The sequence below is a fragment of the Lissotriton helveticus genome, chromosome 3_2, assembly GCF_964261635.1.
Source record: "Lissotriton helveticus chromosome 3_2, aLisHel1.1, whole genome shotgun sequence".
Lineage (NCBI taxonomy): Eukaryota > Metazoa > Chordata > Amphibia > Caudata > Salamandridae > Lissotriton > Lissotriton helveticus.
In genome coordinates this window covers 62,949,910-62,971,622 of record NC_136062.1, presented here as the reverse complement: position 1 = coordinate 62,971,622, position 21,713 = coordinate 62,949,910, and the positions used below count along the sequence as shown (strand labels likewise).

The 21,713-nt window shown below is 44.3% G+C and overlaps 1 long non-coding RNA gene across 1 annotated transcript; it reads right to left on the bottom strand.

Annotated features, from left to right (window-relative positions):
• Positions 1 to 2,839: 2,839 nt before the first annotated feature.
• Positions 2,840 to 8,836, bottom strand: LOC144826217 (uncharacterized). Its single transcript, XR_013609713.1, has 3 exons — positions 5,916 to 8,836; positions 5,184 to 5,368; positions 2,840 to 3,059 (listed from the first exon to the last, which is right to left on the bottom strand). It is a non-coding gene; the product is annotated as an uncharacterized LOC144826217 (long non-coding RNA).
• Positions 8,837 to 21,713: the final 12,877 nt, after the last annotated feature.

The following is a 21,713-nucleotide window of genomic DNA, read 5'->3' as shown; positions in this document are numbered from 1 at the left end:
GAATTGGCCACAAGTCACACCTAGGCTCAGGCCCACTCACACCAGTCCCCACTCTCAGCCATCTTTACTGTAAATTTCCACTCATTGTGTGGGGATGCATCGTTCCAGGTGTGCCCCCTTTGCTGGCTGTGAAGGTGTGTGGACAACAGGACATGGTATGAGTTGCGGTCATAGTACACATCAATACACACACACAAAGCAACATGTCCATCAGTGACAAGGGATACCTGACAGTGAATGGAATGGCCACAGCAAGACAGCTGACACTGTTGCATGGTGTCATTTGCACAAATCACTGTTGGGAGTTGCATTAAACTCCTACATCATGCAGCGATGTCAGCATTAGGCCTGGGTGGTAAATTCCGTTCCGTTTACAAATTTGCAGAATTTGGGTAATTTTGCGTTCCGCGGAGAATGCAAAATTGCCCAAAATTGTGCTTTCCGCGAGTTTGCAACATTTTTTGCTTGTTCACGTTCTCAAATGCGTGTTTGCGAGATATTTCTCCCAGCGCACGCAAACAGCAATTGCGAACAGTAAAAAAGCATCGCCAACAAGCAATTCCGCATGTTCGAGGAATTTCTGCGTGTTTGCGGAGATTTTCTACCGTTTCACGGAGATTTGCATAACACGATTACGCAAATTCCGCCCACCCCTAGTCAGCATCCTTGGAACTACACTCCCCGCACTGTCATTGATACTTTCTCAACGAGGAGTAATCTAGGCTGGGTGGGAGGAGGGGTACAACTTCCAGCAGCATAAAACAAGCACACAAACCTCTGTACCTTACAGTTCTTAGCACGAAAATCAAGAAAGCAGCCTTGCTTAACTCATCTGTCCATGAAGGACGATGACAATATACATGATGTTATCAGGCACAAAGCTAAGCAGCAACACCATTTGCTACTGAAAGTCATTCACATGTGTGCAATGAGATGAGAACTAGGAACACATATAACAAAATAATAAATGCTCACAAACAAAGAGAGTGTGTTGGTAGCCACATCAACGTGACTCAAAAATACATGCATAAATGCCAGCACACCTGCACAAATTTTGCAACACATCGTAAGAGTAAGAGGAAGAGGAGGTATGTCATTGTAAAAACACAAATGTGGGAAATACCAACACACCTGTTTCAGGCACAGGGTGGCACTTGACTTTAAATGTCAAAGTACACTCAAAGAAACAATACATGACCTATTTATGCACAGAGCTCAACATGCTCATCAAAACACATCTTGCTAAAATTACAATGGTCACTTCAAAATTAGGCCTGTGTCTGTGATGATTGATGACAATACATTATACATACACTCATCATAATGTCAATAGCAAATGTAATGTGTAAGATACGCTGACCTGTGCAAAAACATAACAAACATTGTGTCTCTGTTCTACGCACAGGGCCTGCTGGGGACACTGCAGGAACAGAACAAGAATCACAGGCCGAGACTCTGGTTGACCCTGAGCTCTCTGGTGTGCATGACTCTCAGCCCTCAATCGACGACGATGAACCACCTGGCCCCTCCGGTGTGGGTCAGCATGCAGCAACAGCAGCTGTAACATAAGCACCCCTGCAACCACTCCCGCAACATCTGGCAACCCCCAGATGACCTCTATCAACACAGACACACCAAGGCAAGACAACACCGAGAGCACAGTAACATAGGGCACTATGGAGTTGGAGGACAACAACACAGTGTCAACAATGAGGTTCAGTGTTGTCTTTACCTGCAACAACAAGTCCTGCTCGTGTGGGTAGGGGTTGTGGGTGGGGCAGCTGGGAGAGGTCACGTTAGAAAGATGGTGCTCCTGATCAAGCTGACCCACAGTTGGCACAAATTCTAAAGGCATATCGAGAATGCACCGGAGACTTTGGCCAGGTAGTTGGGATCCTCAAGGACATGCAACAGCAGTAGCAGACTGCCCATCCTGCCAACATGGACTCACACATGTCGAGAATGGACTCACACATGTCTAGAATGGAGTCCAAAATGAATACAATTGATGACCTCACCAAGGTCCACAGGGAGGACATACTCATCTGCCTCCACCATATTGCTGACAACATGACCCCACCTCCCTGTGTACCCACTACATCTGTTGCTACTACATCTGCAACTGCCACATGGAGGGATGAGGACCCTGGTGGAGAATCCCCTGCACCGCAGCAGCCTGCACCTGAGGGTCGCCCACAAAAAAGGAAGAGGGGTCGTTCGAAGAAGGACAAATGAGAGACAGGTGATCATGCATCCCCCCAGGAAGTGAAAACCTGCTCATGGTATCCTCTAATGTATGCAAAGTGTTCACTTTGTTGACTGTCACTGAATTCCCGGACATGGGATGGAGGGTCTAAGTTGGATCAACAACTCAAATGACTGTGGACTTGGATCTGATACTGCCATCTACTACCACTAACATCTCCTCTGTGAACTTTGGATTTCAAAAATTGGTACTGCACTATCACTTTCTCGTACAGTTTCACACATGCATTGCAATGCATTTATAATCACACAATACTTACTTCTGTCGTGAATGAAACACTCTTTGTAACATAGAGATGATGTCCTAAAAAACAAGGATTTGGCAGAAAAAGAAGTAGAGCAATTTACGCACTGTCTTGTGAGTAAATGTAACATGACACATATAGGAGATACACACAACAAGGTCAACACAACACAAATAGTACATGGCATACATCCTCATTGCCTCCACTTTTGTAAACTGAAACCACATTTCAATGCACAAACACTAATCATTGCCAGATACAGTGAAAATCAGGGCACATATACAGTATGCAAATGAATGTTGGATGTGTGTATACAGTCGAGGCACACCTCAATGTGGAGCACAGGTTTATTACACTGGCACAACATGTTGCCTCCACAACAGATGCAATCAAATCATACTGTGACAATAAGAAAAAATTAACCAAGACGTTACAAAATGTTCGGAATTGAGTGTGTGGCACAGATTCCTGATCCCAAGAAAAGTTGCACTCTGTAACTGCATTCTGTGTTTTGAAGGTTCCATGTCTCCATACACCAGCCAAAGGACCCTGTGAAGGAGAGACATAGAACAGTCTTTAAATACCAAATTTCCTGCATACATCTCCAAGAGACATTTCATACTCAAATTTTATAAATTGTGAACACTAGCTAGGAGTCATGTCAACACTGTACTGGTGAACACCCTAACTCAATGGACATATAACAACTACAAGAACCATGTTTGGCCCTGTTTCAGAAGCTGGAACGCTAAAAGCTATAACCTCCATAAAAAGCGGCTCCCCTATGGACCCAGTTCCTTTTAAAATTTTAAAGCAAGCAGCAACCGCTGTGGTAGGGCCCATTACGGACCTGATAAATGCCTCTTTCTCCCGTGGTCTGGTGCCACCCAGCTGGAAAAAAGCTGTGGTTAAGGCACTGTTAAAAAAATCTAACCTTGACACGGCGGAGCTGGCCAACTACAGGCCTATTTCTCTGTTGCCAGGCCTCGGCAAAATTGCTGAGAAGCTTGCAAATCATCGACTGTCCAACTTCTTAGAGTCGAATGGTCTGCTCCGAGACTCGCAGACCGGTTTTCGTCCCGGTCAAGGTACTGACACGGCCCTCCTGGCAGTCGTTGAAGAATCTAGACGCATCTTAGATTCGGGAGGATCAGTGGCAGTGATCCTCCTGGATCTGAGTGCCGCGTTCGACACCGTGAATCATCGGGTGTTGATTCAGCGAATGTCAGAGGTGGGGGTGGCAGGGGACGCTTTGAAATGGCTTTGTTCATTTCTCGAAGACCGGTCTTACCAGGTCTGGGAAGGCAGCAACAAGACTACATCTATCTCTCTCCAGTGGGGGGTGCCGCAGGGCTCGTCCCTGAGCCCGACATTATTTAATGTCTACATGGCCCCCCTGGAGGATGTGGTGGCCCCTTACAACATCAAGATCATCAGCTATGCTGATGATACTCAGCTTGTGGTCGCCCTTCCTCAACTGGTGGAGAACCCCGACTTGTTGCACTCATGCCTGGTGGACGTCTACACCTGGATGAGCAGCTCAGCTTTGAAGCTGAACGGCTCTAAAACAGAGATTATGCTGCTTGGAAACAAAGCTCCCCCATTGCCATTAACATGCTGGCCAAGTTGTTTGGGTGATTTCCCCACCATGAAAGAGGATATTAAGAGCCTGGGAGTCTGGCTGGAGCAAGATCTCTCCTTTAAAACTCACGCTAAAAGAACTGCGGGAGTATGTTTTGCCCTGCTGCGGGCTGCTCGTAAAATCTTCCCGCTCCTTCCTTTTCCATCGAGGAAGTTGTTGATTCAGGGTTTGATAACATCTCGCCTTGACTATAGTAATGGTCTTTTTCTGGGCGCCCCTGAATCCACTCTTAACAAACTTCAGCAGGTGCAAAACGCGGCGGCCAGACTACTTATGGGCATCCCCAGAACAGAATCTGCTAGACCTGCCCTTAAGGCTCTGCACTGGTTACCGGTGCGGGAGAGAGTGAAGTTTAAGGCACTCTGCATCGCACACAAAATTCTTCAGGGTAACGGACCATCTATCCTGAAGAATTTGGCAGTGCCTTATAAAGCGACCAGAGCGCTGAGGTCCGATCAGAAATGCTTGCTCCATGTCCCGAGAGTAAAAAGATCGCGCACGGGCGGGAGACGCTTCTCTGTGCATACAGCAACGCTTTGGAACTCTCTGCCCCTAAAACTTCGTGCTGAGACCTGCATCTTGCGCTTTCGAAGGGGCCTGAAAACACATCTGTTCCCTGCATGAGTGGACCTTTCCATCTCATGGTTTCACGGTTGATGCACTGTTCAAAGCGCCGGGATGCCTTAGGGTAGCTGTGCGCTATATAAGTTTTAATAATAATAATTTTAATAATAATAATAATGTTAAGTAGTATGCACCCACACGTATACATAGATATCGTACAACAGACACATATCATGCAAAGAAAGTGCTTTGTCAACTCATTTATTGCATACTTAAAATCATGAAAAAAAGTTGTTGATGAGCTGTCTCCGAACATCCTCCTCCCCCTCATCATCACTGGCAACATGCCCCAGGCATGGATCCTCCCGTACTTAAGGCTGCTGGTCCCCGTCATCTTGGATGAGAGGCAGCTCCTTCCTCACTGCCAGGTTGTGTAGCATGCAACACACAATGAGGATCTTACACACCTTCGCTGGTGCATATTTGAGGGCTCCTCCGGTCCAGGCAGCGAAATCCACTTTTCAGGAGCCCAAATGTCCGCTCAATCACTTGCCTGGTCTGCCATATGCCCCATTAAAACTAGACTCAGCAGGGGTGACAGGGTTCCTGAGTGGTGTCAGCAACCACTGCATGTTGGGGTATCCAGAGTCTCCTAAATTTAAACAGAAAAAACTTCATGTGCCTGAAAACAGGGTACAACTTGACATACAAGCAACACACAACATAAACAGACATTACCCACCAACAAGCCAGGAACACTGATTTGGCAGCTGAGACATCATCTGTGGTATCCTACTGTTTCTCATAATGTATGCATCATGTGCTTATCCGGGGAAACGTGCACAGAGATGTGAGACTGTCATGTCAGGCAGACCTACTACCAAGGCATTTATGGAGTGATAATGCTTACGATTCCTGTATGTTTGTTCTTTGGCCTGTGGTGGGACCAAAGCCACATGTGTACTATCAATTGACCCAATGACATGTGGCATTCTTCCCAAAGCATAAAAGTCACTCTTGATGTCAGCAAACTGTTGTGGTGTTAGGAATCTGATTTACCGGTACAGAAAATGTAACATTGTCTGCAAGAAATCACTAAGCACACGGCTAAACATAGTTTGTAACATCCCACCAGCAGTAGCCAAAGTAAACTGGAAGGTTCCTGTGACAAAGAAATGTAGGGCTGCCATAACCTTCACCTTGGGGGTCATCGCAGATGGATATAGGTGTCCAGGTAGCAAATGTGTGGACCAACTCCTCTGCCAACTCCTCAATGAGTGGTTTGGTGAAGCGGTAACATCTGATGCAGACATGTTCTACCATGGTCTCTAGGTCTGTGGACAGCTGGTCTCCTGCGGTACATAGGTAACAAATAAAAACAATATCAATTCACTATACAATGTGGTATGTAACAAGCAAAATATCATATGCTAAATCAAAGCAAGACTCAATGAAGTCAGGTGTGTAATGTTGAGCATTGACACAAAGGCCAGCTATGTGACCCTTTTTTTTATTTACGGAGTTGTATATAGCGCAAACTTTACCTGGTATTGGGTATGAGAGCGCTTTACATAGCACCAGGTGTGTTACATGAGGACACATTCATCATTTTTGTCAGGCACGGGGAGATTTAGTGAATTGCTCAGAATCACAAGATGTTCAGCGTCAATGCCGAGACTCAAACCCGGTTCCCCAGATTCGAAGTCGACCGCCCTTGCCGTTAGGCACACAACATTTAATTTTATAATGGTTTCTCCACAATTGCAATGCTGTGCTGTGACTAATCAATGGTGTCTGTCACAGTTCATGTTATCAAACATTACATACTAAACACACACCTAATCAACTATCAAAGATAGATGTTTGTAACAACTAACACATGGTGGAAAGGTACAGACACCGGGATCATGTAAAGCCATCTGGACAATGTCTGACATAAATGTACCATCACATATATAAAATACTCATGATGTGTATCACATTTTGTTTGTCAAACATACAGGCATGTCTGTGACACAAAGACACAACAGCAACTCGACTCTTATTTGCGAGGGTGAAGTATATTTAGGCAGCCCAAATATGACCATATACGTAGTTGATACTGTTGAGTTAGGTATTTTGGCATCTACCCCTTTCTGCGCCCCACTGCCATAAGTAATTGTTGGCAGTAGTGTTGCACAAACCACCTGCACTATAGGCAGAATCAATGGGCTGTTTAGTTTGAAGTTCAAAGCTTTTAAAGAATTTTCCCGGGCCAGGCATTTATACCTAATGCTGTTCCTCTGTCCAATAAATCGGCCACCTTCGTCTATCTTCACACCAAGATATTTATATTGCAATGTGTCCTCAATTCAGGTCTCCCCCCAGAACCATGCTGCAAATTTTACACTTGTTTTACTGACCGTCATGGTTCTTGTTTTGTCCAGATTTATTGTTAGGCCATTTGCTTTGGAATAGTCCTTTGTAGCGTTTATAAGATGTTGAAGGCCTACTTTCATTTTGCTAATATGGACTATATCGCCCGCATATAGGAGATGTGGCAATAAGATTTCTCCCAACAGGGTCTCCCAGCGCTAGTGGACAGGTGAGCAGAGGGGGAGGCTATATGGAGGAAAAAAGCCAAGTTTTAATCAATTTCCTGAAAGCCCAGTGGTCATGGGTGCTGTGGGCAGCCAGTGGGATAGAGTTCCATAGTGCAGGGGCCTGGGCTTTGAAGGAGCGACCCCCAGCTCTGCACCGATGGACACGTGGGACACACAGCAAATGGTGCTCAGCAGAGCGCAGTGCTCCAGAAAGAACATAAGGTGTACAGAGTCCCTGCAGAATTTTGGGGCCCTGGCCGTGTACTATCTTATGTATGATGCAGAGGGTTTTAAACTGGACTCTCTGATTGGCAGCCAGTGGAGATTGGAGGTGTGGCATTTCCTAGGCAAGGCAAACAGGGTACATGCAGCGGCATTCTGTGCCTGTTGGAACCTTGCAGTGACAGTTTTATTTGCGCCGAGCAAAAGACCATTGCAGTAGTCAATGCGTGATTTGACCACTGCTGGTGGGTGGCTGCGTAAAAGAATCCAAAAATTGGTTTTAAGACACGCAGAAGGCCGAAACAGGTACCCAGCACTTTTTTTGCATGGGGCTGTAATGAGAGGGTGGTGACGAGCAGGACCCCTAGATCTTTGACTGCGTTTTTTGGGTGGGGAGTAGTGCCCAGGGTGGCTGGCCATCATTGATCGTCCCACTCATGGAGGTCTCGGCCAACCAAGAACACCTCCGTCTTGGCTGAATTCAGCTGTAAGTAATTGCTTGAAATCCAATTGCTGGTAGCCAACACATCACAACAGAATTTAGGTTGGCCCTGAACAGGGTCATTGTAGAAGGCGAATAACAGCTGGGTATCATCCACGTAAGATACCATTTTGATGTTACGTTCTTTTGCCAGAATGGCCAGGGGGCGGACATATACGTTAAACAACGTGGGGCTCAGAGCAGAGCCCTGCGGGACCCCGCAGCTGAGGGGGTAATTACTAGACTGAGGGGGGTGTACCTGGAAGCTCTGATAGAAAATAGGAAAACCAGGCCACGGCCCTGCCTTTGACCCCGATTTCCTCAAGCCGTTGAAGCAGGATGATATGGGAGACCATGTCAAAGGCCAACATAAGATCAAGTAAAAAGAGTGCTGAAGTGTTTCCCTTGTGTAGCGTAGCCCACAACTGCTCAGTGACTGCCAGAAAGGCTGATTCTGTGCTGATATGCTGTCCGTTGATATGCATCTCGACAGTAATGATCCATCACCCAACTTAATCTGAACCCATGTGTCAGTATGCAGGTTTATCAGCAAGTTTAAAAGGGACTGGGGGAGCCCCCAGCTATGCAGTTTGGACCATAGTTTGTTGCCATTGACGTGATCGAAGGCTGCTTTATAATCGATAAAACATAGATGCAGGGGCCTCCTTGCAATTTCAGCCTTATCAAAAAGCATTGCCATTGTTATTATGTTTGTAGTTGTCCCCACTGCTTTCGCAAATCCAGTCTGGTTTAATGGAATTGCGGATTTCTCTTTCGCCCATGCCTGAAGCTCTTCTAGTAGCATTCCAGCAAAACATTTTGCATCAAGACCATTAATGCCACTAGCCGATAGTTCTGTGGAGTTGACCTTTCCCCTGACTTGTGAATTGGTGAGATAATAGATCCCAAGAGTCTGGCAAGATGTTTGTCATCCTTATTTCCCTGAACAGTGGTTCTAGTGCTTCAGCCCAAAAAGTTGACTCTTGCTTGTAGAATACCAGTGGTATTCCATTTGGGCCAGGTGCCCCATCTCTTCTGCCCTTGCCTATTTGCCTTTTAATGATCTTATTACAGCTTGTTGGCAGATCCTAAGTTAAGAAGTCTTTTTCCAATTTCCCAATTGTGGTCTGGTTACTTGTTCCACACATAATGCTGATGGGATGACCTTCTAATACATCCACAAATTGTTTCCCTTTAACACTAAACTCTGAGTCTAGTTAGAAATGAGACCTAAGATATTTTACCCCTACTTCCTCTGCAATATTTGAAGAAATCCCATTGTGGTTAGGGTGAATAAATTGATTTATGGTTCTTCAAAAACTTGTGATGTTATTTTGTTTGATGTTGGCATGTAATTTTGCCCAGAGGTAGTTCTCTGCTTCTCTGTTTGCATTCCTTTTTTGTTTTTTTCAATAGCGCTTTGTTCTTTTGTAGTAAGTGTAATTGTATTGTTTCATGTGGCTTACACTGAAGCTGTCTCAATGAGCGATAGATGGAATTCTTAGTGAGCTTGATTTCTTTCTTTGCGGTTTGTGATATGGACTTCACTCTGCCAAATCTCTGCTGGGTTTGGGGTTTGATCTTAGAGGCATAAACTTTCCTTGTTTTAGTGAAATTTTCCTGACTTCTTCTTGTCCAGCCCTCAAATCAAAGTGTTCTTTTTTGCAGTTTCCAGAATTCGGCAATTTGTGGCAATCCCAAGTTTGATTTGTTTAAGGTCAATAAGGAAATCTGTACCTCAAGGAGCAGGGCACAGCACAGACATAGGAACTATTGTTCTGAGCTCAATTTCTTGTGGTCTGCGATCATTATATCCTTTGTCACCCAGCTAAAATGAGATAATTTGGTGGAACAACTCTAGGGAGACAAAGTGTAGTCCAGTATCGTGTTCGTTGTTGTTGAGCTGTGTGTAGTTACGGGAAATTGTCTCCACTTGATCTGCCATTTAGTGCTCTTAAGTTTAGATGTTCCAGTTCCTCCAGGCCCAACTTTCCTGCCTTAGTTTATTTGCATGGATGAAGTATGCCTTGCAATGGGATGTTCCAAATTGTATTTTGTAAGGACACTTCTTCATCCAAGGAGGAACCCATTAGATTTAAGTTTAGGTCCACTGTAAGAATAAGGTCAGTTGCTGGCCCTTCTCTAATACATGTTTCTAAAAAATTACACATTTCTTTTACTGGTTTGCTTTTTCGTTTTGGTTGAATATAGGCATTTATTATTATGATGTTGGTGTCCATTACATGTGTTGATGCTGGGGAGAATAAGTTTACAGCTAGAGTTGCTGGTGATGTAGGACCAAATTCATGGGCGATACGATTGATTGTACTTGCAGCGTATATGACCAGACCTCCCTGGAGGTGTCCGTACTTTGCCCCTGTAAGTGCACTTGTGTAGAAATGCAGGAATCCTTGTATATGAGGAGGATCAATCAGCCAGGTCTCTTGTTGCGCCACAATATCAAATGCCCTGATATTGGTGACAAAGTCCAGATCTGATCATTTATTTGCCCGTCCATTCACATTACATGAGCATATCCGCATTGATCCTTTCGTGCCGGACCTTTGCAATAGACCAGGGAGTTGTTAATTTTTGTGTTGTATTTATTGTTCTTGAGATCCATCCTACATCAGAATCCCAATTCTGCAGTGTAATGGGGTCATAATAGGTTTAAGGTTCTGTTGGAATGAGCTCCCCGTTCATTTTACAGTGCCCCGTTAGATGCAGAGTTGATGTGATAGATATGCAAACAATTTAACATTGTAAATGGCCTGATCTTGAGTTGTGAGCAATGCACATAGTCAACACATGTTGACTGTCTCATACGTTGTTGTTGGTCCATGCTTTTCTACACAGCAAGTAGGAATCTTGTCGACACATGTAGCGCTGACAGCTGTGACACAACCACTTCATGTTTGTTGCAGTGTGAGGCTCATGAATGTATTTTGAGTGTCTGTGGGCTTATGTGGTGTCGTGGGCAGTGTCCTGTGTGCTTCATTGTATACTAACTCATCAAAATGTCATTCTTCTGTGAGTGTGTTTACTCCTGTTTCCCTGCAGGGTTTAAGTGGGTGTTGTTGTGGACAGATGCTGTGAATTTGTGTCCCATACATATGTGTGTCTGGCACCTCTTGTTCAACCATCAAATGTGTGCGTCCTAGTATGTGGCATGCTGGGTGTACCTTGCTGATACAGAGATTGCCACATTGGTCATACACAACAGTACATGGACCCATGTTTGTATTGTGATCACAATGATGTGTGGGCAATAATGTATTCCTCGTCATACAGCCAGTGATCCACACTATCATGGGTGCCTGTGCAACGTCACCAGTCAATGTAGGCTTAGATGAGGCACATTGCTGCTGATCAAGGTGTGTGGTATTTAGACTGGCCAAATGTGACTTGTCTCTAGGCAAGGCCCCTACCTACAGTGTGGTTTTAAATTACAGGCCATGACAGTGGTTCTTGCAAGGCATGTGACATAGTGCACAATAGCGAGTGTGCTCAAAAGTATGACCGGCATCCTAATTTAGCATCCCAGAGGGTCAGCAGACAGGATAAAGTCACCACAGTGTTGTGGCCTTGAGGGTACTGCAGAAGCGAGTCAGTCTCCTGATAGATTGTTTGGTGTTCCACCAAGCTTGTGCCACATGTGACTCCTGTGCACCCACTCATCAAACAATGCCTGATTGCCCACATTCACTATCCCAATTCATGGAATACTTCCGGATTGTACTCAACACGCATATGTCTCAGTGGAGTTCAGCCCCCTATTGTGTGTGTTGACCCAGCCTAGAGACGCTTCCACACATACACACACATGTTGTGTTTGTTCTGAAGTGTGTGTGGGGTTGGTTGTCTTTGTGTATCTTCACCCATGTATTTTTAACTGTCTTTGAAGGGAATTGAGTGAATGTTTTGTTGAGTTTTTTTCTCTACTGGCCCAGGGACCCCTTCATCTTCACTCTGCACATTCCTTATGTTTTGCAATTGCCATTGCTTCCACAGTGTGGAGCTGGATCTCATCAAAACTGTAGTTTTCGATTGAATCCTTTGTATTTGCATCTGTTTGTGTCAAAAATGTGTTTTTATGCATTTTGATGGTCACATCTTACAGTCTCCAATTGAATATTGCTGCAAGTGTTAGTCCCCAAGAGCACTGATTGGCTGCACATGGTTGAGAGTATGTAACACACACAACAATGTTTGCCTCAATAGTTCTGTGATTGTTTGGCACACAACCACTACTTTATCACTACATTGCTTGTGTGATTAGGGCCAAAAAGTTCATGATTGGTTGAACATGCTGGGGGTGTGAATCCTACATTTTCTCCTTTATGTCACTACAGTGATGAGGTGTTATTCCCCAAAACCCCTATGTGCTTGACAATGCTAGGAGATTGAACCCCACACTCACCTTTTTGTCACTGCAGTGATAGGGGGTTATACCCCATATTCCTTGTGTGCTTGACAGTGCTGTGGGATTGAACCCCTCGTTCATCTTTTTTGTCACTACAGTGATGGGGGAGTTATACCCCATAACCCCTATGTGCTTGACAATGCTGGGGGATTGTACCCCACACTCACCGCTTTGTCACAACAGTGATGGGGGGTTATACCCCAGAACCCCTATGTGCTTGACAAACCTAGGGGATTGAACCCCACACTCACCTTTTTGTCACTACAGTGATGGGGTTTATGCCCCATAACCCCTATGTGCTTGACAGTACCGGGGGATTGAACGCCACACTCACCTTTTTGTCACTACAGGGAAAGGGAGGTTTATACCCCATAACCCCTACGTGCTTGACAGTGCTGGGGGATTGAACCCCACACTCACCCTTTTTTCACTACAGTGATGGGGGGTTATACCCCATAACTAACCCCGGGCGGAACACTATGCTGCGCTCGCAGAGTGTGCATGGTTTGCGCAACTACGCGCTATGAAAATTGCACGTAGCACAGTGCAAAACCGCGTAGCAGGCTTTTTTTGCTCGCTCACGGTCCTCAACTTCAAGTTGGAGCCCCCGAGCGAACAAAATCACCATCCCGGTGAGTCTTTTTCCTTGTTTGCGATCAGCAACATGAAGTTGCCGATCAGGAGCGTGGAAAATAAACCTCTTGGCGAGATTCTCAATGTGGGTAGGTCAGGTTTCTGATTACGAGGGGTTGCCTACGCTCGTGACCGCTCGCGATGAGAAACTACCAGTCCGTGTTGAGAAAGCTTCCGCTCGAGTATAAATCTACTCGAGCGGCAGAAAATGACTGCTTGCACTGTGCAAGATGCTATTTGCAATTATTGCACAGTGCGTACAAGCACCCAGCACTGTGCAATCAGTGTGAACAGCATTTTCCCAACCGCACTACACAGTTTGTGTAGCTACGCCTAGCTTGCGTTGTGCGAAGTGCACTTTGCGTAGCTACCCGTAGCGTTACTATGCAAACTACGCCCAGGGTTACCCATAACCCCTATGTGCTTGACAATGCTGGGGGATTGAACAGCACACTCACCTTTTTGACACTATAGAGATGGGGGATTTGTTCAATATATCTCTTTATGTGTCACTTTTGCTGGCAGGTTACACACAAAACACAATTTTGGCATGACAACACTGGGGGAGTGTTCGGCATCTACCCTCTATGGGGTGGACAATGGTGGGAGTGATAGATATCCACCCCCCTATAGGTAGAGAAGGCTGGTAGTGATAGACATATACCCCCTTCAGGGTGGACAACGGTGGTAGTGATAGACATCCAACACCATGGGGTGGACAATGCTGGGAGTGATAGACATCCACCCCCTATGGGGTGGACAATGTTGGGAGTGATAGACATCCACACCCTATAGGTTGGCCAATGCTGGTGGTGTTAGACATCCACGCCCAATGGTGTGGACAATGCTGGGAGTGATAGACATCCACCCCCTATGGGGTGAACAATGCTGGTAGTGATAGACATCCAACCCTATTGGGTGGACAATGCTTGTAGTGATAGATATCCAACCCTATGGGGTGGACAATGCTGGGAGTGATGGACATCCACCCCCTATGGGGTGGACAATGGTGTGAGTGATAGACATCCTTCCCCTGTGGGGGTGTTGCCTTTCGCGCAGTGGTGATGTTTTTGTGTGTGGTAGGTATCTGACTTACCGCCAGTGAGGAACGCGTCAGTTACAGTTGTTGAATCGACTGTAGGCGTACAGTATGGGGATGACATTCACAATCGGACACATGACTGCTTTGTCTCGTACGTAGTGATCGTGTTGTAGTGCGAATCAGGTCTGAAATACAGCTCTTCCGGATGCTGTGACGTGCTGGAGGTGGCACCCTGTTCAGCGCGTAGGAAATACACATCGTACATGCCCGCCGGAAACTGCTTTGGAAATGGCTCCAGATTACTCCATTCAGCGTTTATGGAGCTGGGTCATATGGAAAATGGTGCTGGAGTCGGAGCGTACGTGACAATCGGTAATTAGAGACAACTGCGCATCGTACTTAGTCGTTTGGATGGACAGGCTCCCAGAACTAGTGGGTCAGAAGGTAACGGTATGTACGGCTCCTGTAGGGCCTTCAGAGTGAGATCGAAATTGACCCCTGAGTGTGTGAATTTAGTGCACTTATTTAGCATACTACACTGAGATGACTGTTTCTAGAAACAGTTTACCACTCACTTGCTGAGCAAGTGAAATGGAACACAACGAAAGGCAGAACATTGGGTAAGTTAGGGGAACGCACCCACTGACAGATGTGATGTTCTGAAGGTCATGAACTGCAATTCCAGTAGGTGGACTCGGTCTTCCATCTTTCTGTGGTAGGAAAACTGAGTACTGTAAGGTATGTAACAGAATCATTGTTTAGAAACGTCAGAAATGTAGTGGGCACCGCAATACAAAAACTAATTATTGTAACGTATGCCTTGAGAGCAATAATGAACAACTTTAAAGACTGAAATTCAGTTATGAGCAATACAAATAATTCGGCAAAAAAAACATATAAGATGCTTGATTTGCTCTTTGGGGGCTACATGTTGAGAGAACCCTCCAGACACATGTCTGTTTCACTTTACTCTCACCGCTAAAGAGAGAAAGGAAGCTGCACATCTCTTAATGAGCATCTCCCTTGTTGCAAAATATTCAACACTTCAGGAAGAACACCTGCTTTTCCAACACAAATTAGGGCTGCTAGAAGCAGGTCTTGCGTAGGAAAGTCTTCCGTTAATTGTTAAGGGATAATGGTGCATAACTTCTGAAGAGTGCTGTTATATCTGTGGCATTGAACTAACACATCTGCCAAGCCAGGAAGCAAGGGACCTGTTGTTTGTTTGCAGGTGTGCTAGCAGGTATGGGAATAACCCACAGGATTTGCGTCTCTGAGGCTCAGGGGAACACGTTTCTTTGGTATTCAGAGAGAACGGCAAAAGGCTATGGTATAGCGACTACTGAGAAGGTTTATATACAAAACACATTTATTTCACTATTTTGAATGGCGCAAATTATAAACAAGTTGTGTGCATGTGATAAAGTAGATAACTGTACTGTTAAAAAAGTTTGGGAAACGCTCACAAACAGCTCCGTATTGTACAAACTTGAAGAGAAACCATCTTTACTCATCAGGGAAATGTGCAGATGTGTTATAGAAAAGGAAAAGTGATTATAAATGCAGAGAGAGGTACTCTCTCTCATTTTCTTTATTGAAATTGATTCCATTTGAGATAGAGTTCAGCTGATATGTGAAAACAATTTATTTTGTGACTATTGACGCTTAAACCCAAAAGTAATATCTTCAGAAATAACGCAATAGATACCCAGAAGAATTGTAATTACATAAAAAATACTTCACCTCCATTCTGTGTCATTTTTATGTTCTCTTTGGAAACAAAGCATTATGTGTGCACCAAACTGTGAATTCTAATGAGCAAAATTACTTTAATATGCAAACTACACACACAACTGCACTAATATTTCAAACATTGTGTCGCCAGAGAGTTGAACAGCATCTTACGCATTACCTGTGCTTTCAACCTCATTAGCAGAGGTCTGCTTATCTGTTAAACACCGAGTATTCTCAGGAAAAATTAACATCATCCCCCCATTATGCTGGATGTGTTATCGTGCAGTTGCAGCTGAGCTCCCTTGAAGCTTGAGAATAAAATATATTTCTGAATGTATTATCGTTAAACAATACCAGTATGTTGATAACACACCTGTTTTCTCATAGGGTCATCAGCCAGTGACATTCGATATCGATCTAAGAACGTGCCTGAACAGCCGGTCGTCAAACCGCATATTTTAATTTGAATGAAATACTGCCAAGATAGAGGCTGAGATTTGCAAATGTCCAGTTATTGCAACGCGGGAGGGGCCAAGCTGAATTTGCCATGCGAGGCATGCTCATGTTGTGCAAACATTGTGCTGCTTGCATGGTGCTAAATGCGATTTAGCGTTGCGCCACTGCACAGAGACTGCTTGCTGGAAGTGGTGTGTGAGTTTCTTCTTGCCAGCACAGAAATTACCAGTCCAGTCTTTATTTCGGTCATTATGACCATAAAAGTGCAACTAATATAGTACAAAGGGAGTAAAAGCAGGCATATAAAATCAACAACAGTAGGTTAGTCAGACCTACTTTATGACAACCAGTAAAATAGGTAATTAGGCACAGTGATTACTAACTGCATGGTATAAAAAATAAAATACGCGGTAAGCTGCAACCAACGGTGGAAGGACCAAAAAGTGCAAGTGCTTACAGTACAATAGGAAAATGAAGCAGCATACTAAAGCTGGTGTTTAAAATCCGAAATTACAACTATTACCTGTAAAAAATATCACTCAATTGACCTGTTGTCCATTGTTTGCTCTCGTTTTCATTTAGCACTAGGATTCCTTGTAGAGGTCCTGTTAGTGCTTAATTTGAACCGTCTGTTTCTCCTGCTCGGCACCGGCACTTAATTGTCGGCACCAGTACATAATTGTTGACACCACCACTTAAGACAGCTGCTACAAGGTGGTACTGTATATATAGAGTTAGAGATGAGTAGAACATCAATTATTTATTAATTCAGTATGTATTAAAAACAACGAATAGTTGCGTCCCAAGCTGTTTATAAAGCTTTTGGAACCTGGAATAGTCTGAATTGTCACACTTGTAGAGGTGTGCAGGTTAGTAGTTGTGTAGGTACTGTCATTGGCAATGGTGGCAGTGGCACTGTTTAGTGGAAGCTGCAGGGGCCTCCTGGTACTCAGCATAAGTTATCACTGCTTTCATGATGTGCGATACAATACTGTATTAGTGCTACAATTGCATCAACTTTTAGTGCAAATATTCTCTCACAAAAGTTGATTGATACTGTTTATACGTTTTCTGTCATTCGTGCGCCAGTGCTCCAGTTCTGTAAACCTGGGCCATTATTTGTCTTCTGAAAGTAGCAAGTATCAGCTCTAGATAAAGAACTGGTTCAACATCTGAAAGTGGATTGCTTCCCCCGCACTATCTTGATTAGCACAAAATATGTCACTATAAACGTTTACCTCTTCATATCTTTTGAAGAGCAGTAAAAACAAATATCGAGTTCCAAATTACTCTCTTGGAAAAAACCAACCCATTCTTCTCAACCAAAATCTTTCACGCTGATCAAAGCAATATCCTGATCAATGGCCACAAAATATTCACAATCACCCACCAAAAAAAGCAGTTCACTGATTACCACTGTCAAGCACCCGCGGCCTGACTGGGGAACAAAACCGGCCCTGGCAAACAGCCTGGCTGGCTCTAGGGCAGGTGGGGGTGCTACTAGAAAGCACCACTCCTGTCTCATCATTGCCGCTTTTGTTACAGCGGGTAGATATTGCAGTTATGTTATAAAACGGCGCCTGGTTAGAAAAACGTCCCAGAGAAGTCCAAAACTGGCTCACACCCTGGCGGCATGACCGGTGCCCACTATATGTTATGTTAGGTTGTCTTGTAAAGCGCATGGCTACCCCAGCAATGGGGCGTCCCAGCGCTGTAGACCACTGGGGAACCCGTCCTGGCTTTCCCTCTGAGATAATCCCTGCTGGGTATCTCCAAGGTGAAACCAGGCATCCCCGGCGTCTGTGGGGGGCCGTTGTGGAGATGAGGCAAGCTAATGCCCAGAGTTGCCGAGTGTGATCCCTGGTTAGAGTAGGCACCGAGGCGAGAATTACCACGACCCTGCCGCGTCAGGGATAGAACCTTGGTCCCAGGCCGTCCTCTGCTTCTGGGTCTGCCGCCTTTAACCAGTGAGCCACACCACTCCAGGCCAGTCCATCCCTGCAAACACCTACACAGGCTTCCCATCCCTGCAAACACCAATTTCAAATATGCTTACTATAGCTGAGGTCGATTTCCGGCTTTCTGATCTTCCAGCTGAAGGTTTTCATTGTCACCATACCACCATGTATTTTCAATTACTGAGCTTCAAAGAAGGTATGTTCAATTACCTCAGCTTCAAAGCTCACATTGATTCACCGCCACAGAAAGCTTGCTAGCTGGAGTCCTACCAGACCCTGCTATAGTGCTGTTGGCACCTGGTGTGACAATCATTTTTGGCGCCCTCCCCTCCTCTTTGGATTCCCTCACTACCACTGGACAAAAGTACCCCTCATCTCTCCACCGCCCCTCTCTCACTTACATTTTGTTGTTTTTAAAACACTGGTAAAGGCTGAGTTTACTAACAGGAATGTACATCTACCCAAACGAACCAGTTTTATCAACACTAGGAATAAATAATAAAAGGTTGGTGGGAAAAAACATAACCTCCTAACCTATTTTATACAGTTTTCATGCAGCTCTTTGATGACAGTTCATAACAGTCTCTGTTCTATATCACGGAAATATCTTATGAACTGTTTTGACAAAAGGATCTCTATGAGAAAAGCTGTAATCCACTCAGCTATCCACATACACTACAGATCTGTATCTGCAGTAAATGCATTCTTTGCAGCAGGCATATTAACCCTCTGTGCTACTTCATGGCTTGTCAAAATTGCCACTAGACAAAACTTTGCTCTCCTCCTCCAGCAGGAAAAGTAATCACAAGAGTTATCTTGCCATTTTTATTGCTGCCTGAAACCTGAATGCACAGGGAACTCTGTTGTGGGTATTTTTAAATCGTAAGTTATTGCTAAACACAGTGGCCCCCCTGAGGTCAGTGCCCCCATCCCAGGTCAGCACCCTTTGCGGCCACACTGGTTGGACTGCCCTAAAGCCGGCTCTGAGTCCCACAAACCAATCTGATGCATAATTCACACTTCTGCATTCCTCATCTAAGTCTTAAAAAATTTGACAGAACAACTTATTCGTTCTGAGATACCCATTGGATGCTTATCCCATTCACATTACGTTCAACCTTTCGTGCCATCCAAAACTCAAAGCTCAGAAGGACTGTGCAAGACATGCAGCAGAGGCTTCATAAAACGTGAGGCCAGGAAATCCATAAAATATCAAGTCAAGATGCTAGGCTTCCTCATGTTATACACAAAGGTTACAAAATTCGACCCATGTCAAAATCCTTCAGCATTTCAACTCCACGTATTATTCATGCACACATACTATAAAGTAATAGCTGATGTGCACAGCTTATTCCTACAATATTATTTTTATTCTTTCCTTGATTATCACTTAGCTACTTCTGTGATGCACACACAGTGTGCATCATAAGAACTTCACTGTTTACATGGATTCATTTTTTTCCCTGCATATATTACAATTGTGTGGGCAGCAACTCACCCATGCTCTGTTTTTATCATGGGTCACGTGTTAGCTCCGCCACCCTATTTACAATCTCCTGGTTCTCCTCCCATTATATTGCAACAATGGAAGTATACATTCAAGAGTTATCAGGAAGCTGTTGATGGTGATACATTCACTACAAAGAAGAAGAAAGCACTTCTGATGTATAATTGTGGGGGGGAAGGGTAGAAGCATTTTGAAAACTTTGACTTTTCAGGTCGTCAGCACGGTGGTCACAATGGTGATTCCCTACTCATTGATGACTATGCATCACTCATCAAAACGTTAGACAAAAGGTTCAACCCCAAGAAGAATGTTGTACTTGAGCGTAACAAGTTTTTACAATGCACCCAGGTTCCTGGTGAATGTACTGACGATTTTCTCTATGTGCTGTAATGACCGCATAGTAATGGTAGAATACCCTTACTTGCAACTACAGAGAATTTATGGATGAAATCATACGTGATTAACTAATTGAGCAATCATGTAACAAGAAAATTCAGGAGAAGATTTTGTCAGCAGACAACCCGACTTCGAAACAGCTATCACTCTTGCGAAAAGCATTGAACGTTCTCAATTTTGCATGAAGGAAATGTGCAATCCTCATAAACCCACTGAAGCTAAACTGTTGTCATTAAAGCATAATATTAAGTCTCCCAAAGTTCACATTGAAAATACATATAAAATTCACCATCTCTAGCTTCGCCTAAAATAAATTCTGAAAAGTACAACTCTTGTTTTCGTTGTAGGAGCAAAAATCGTTTAGAAAATACGAAGTTCTGTTTTGCTATGAACCAGACTTGTTTTAAATGTCGCTGTAAAGCCACGGGATCCAACAAAGGGAACACGGAAATCGTCAAGTCCATTGAAGAAGACTTTATTGACTCTAGTTAAGATAGTGATAATATGTTGTTAATGTTGTCCTCTTCTTCTTTACAATCAGAAGGTGTAATTGAAATTGCATCCATGGGTGGTTGGCGTAAGAGTAAATCCCCCTCATGGGTAATCTGTGTGAATAGGAAAAATGAAAATTTCTTGGCTGATTCAAGTTCCCCATTTACCCCTATTAATGCCAAGGATTTAGGGGGGTTGAAGACATTTAGTTGCACCAATCCAACATTAGAATGTTTGCCTATGGGGCAAATGAGTAGAAGTTCTTGGTAAATTTGAAGCAAATTTGGAATTCTGCGGTGATATTGCCACAGGAATTCTATACATTGTTGAGGATGGTGCAAATTTGTTGGGATGGGAGGAGCAAGGAGAACTCAGTATCATTCTTGATCCAAATCATCCTGCATGGTTTTGTCTATGCGTGAACCACATAACCTTTACACTCCTTCTTCATCTTCCAATCCGTCTAATGCATTGGTGGTGGGACATTCATCAGAGGATGAGTGGATCCAGGAGTATCCCGAAGTTTTTTATGACAAACTTGGGAATCTAAAAAGTTTGAAGCATCGTATCATCTTAAAGAGTGGTGCAAAGGTTGTTGCACACAAGGTGCGTAAGGTACCCCTGAGTTTGCGTATGGAATTGAAGCATGAGCTTGAACGTTCATGCACCTTGGATGTGATTGAAGCCATTGAAGGATCCGAATGGTTGGCCCCTATATTTCTTGCATGCAAGGCTGACAAGTGTGTTAGGATGTGTGTGGACTTGCGCGATCTGAATGCTTATATTTGGATCGACCGCTAGCCTTTGCCCAATATAAAAGAAATGCTAGCGACGCTAGATGGAGCCAAGTATTTTTCGTCATTTGACATTTCCTCAGCTTACCATCAGGTTGAGTTAAGCAAGGACTCCAGACAGCTCACCTCTTAATAACACCAGAAGGAGCTTTCCATTACAAACAAATGCCTTTTGGTCTGGCATCAGCTTCCGCTGTGTTTCAGCGCCTTATGGGGAATTGTTTCAAAAACACAGCGGGAGTCGTGTTTTTCCAAGATGATATTCTTGTGTATGCAC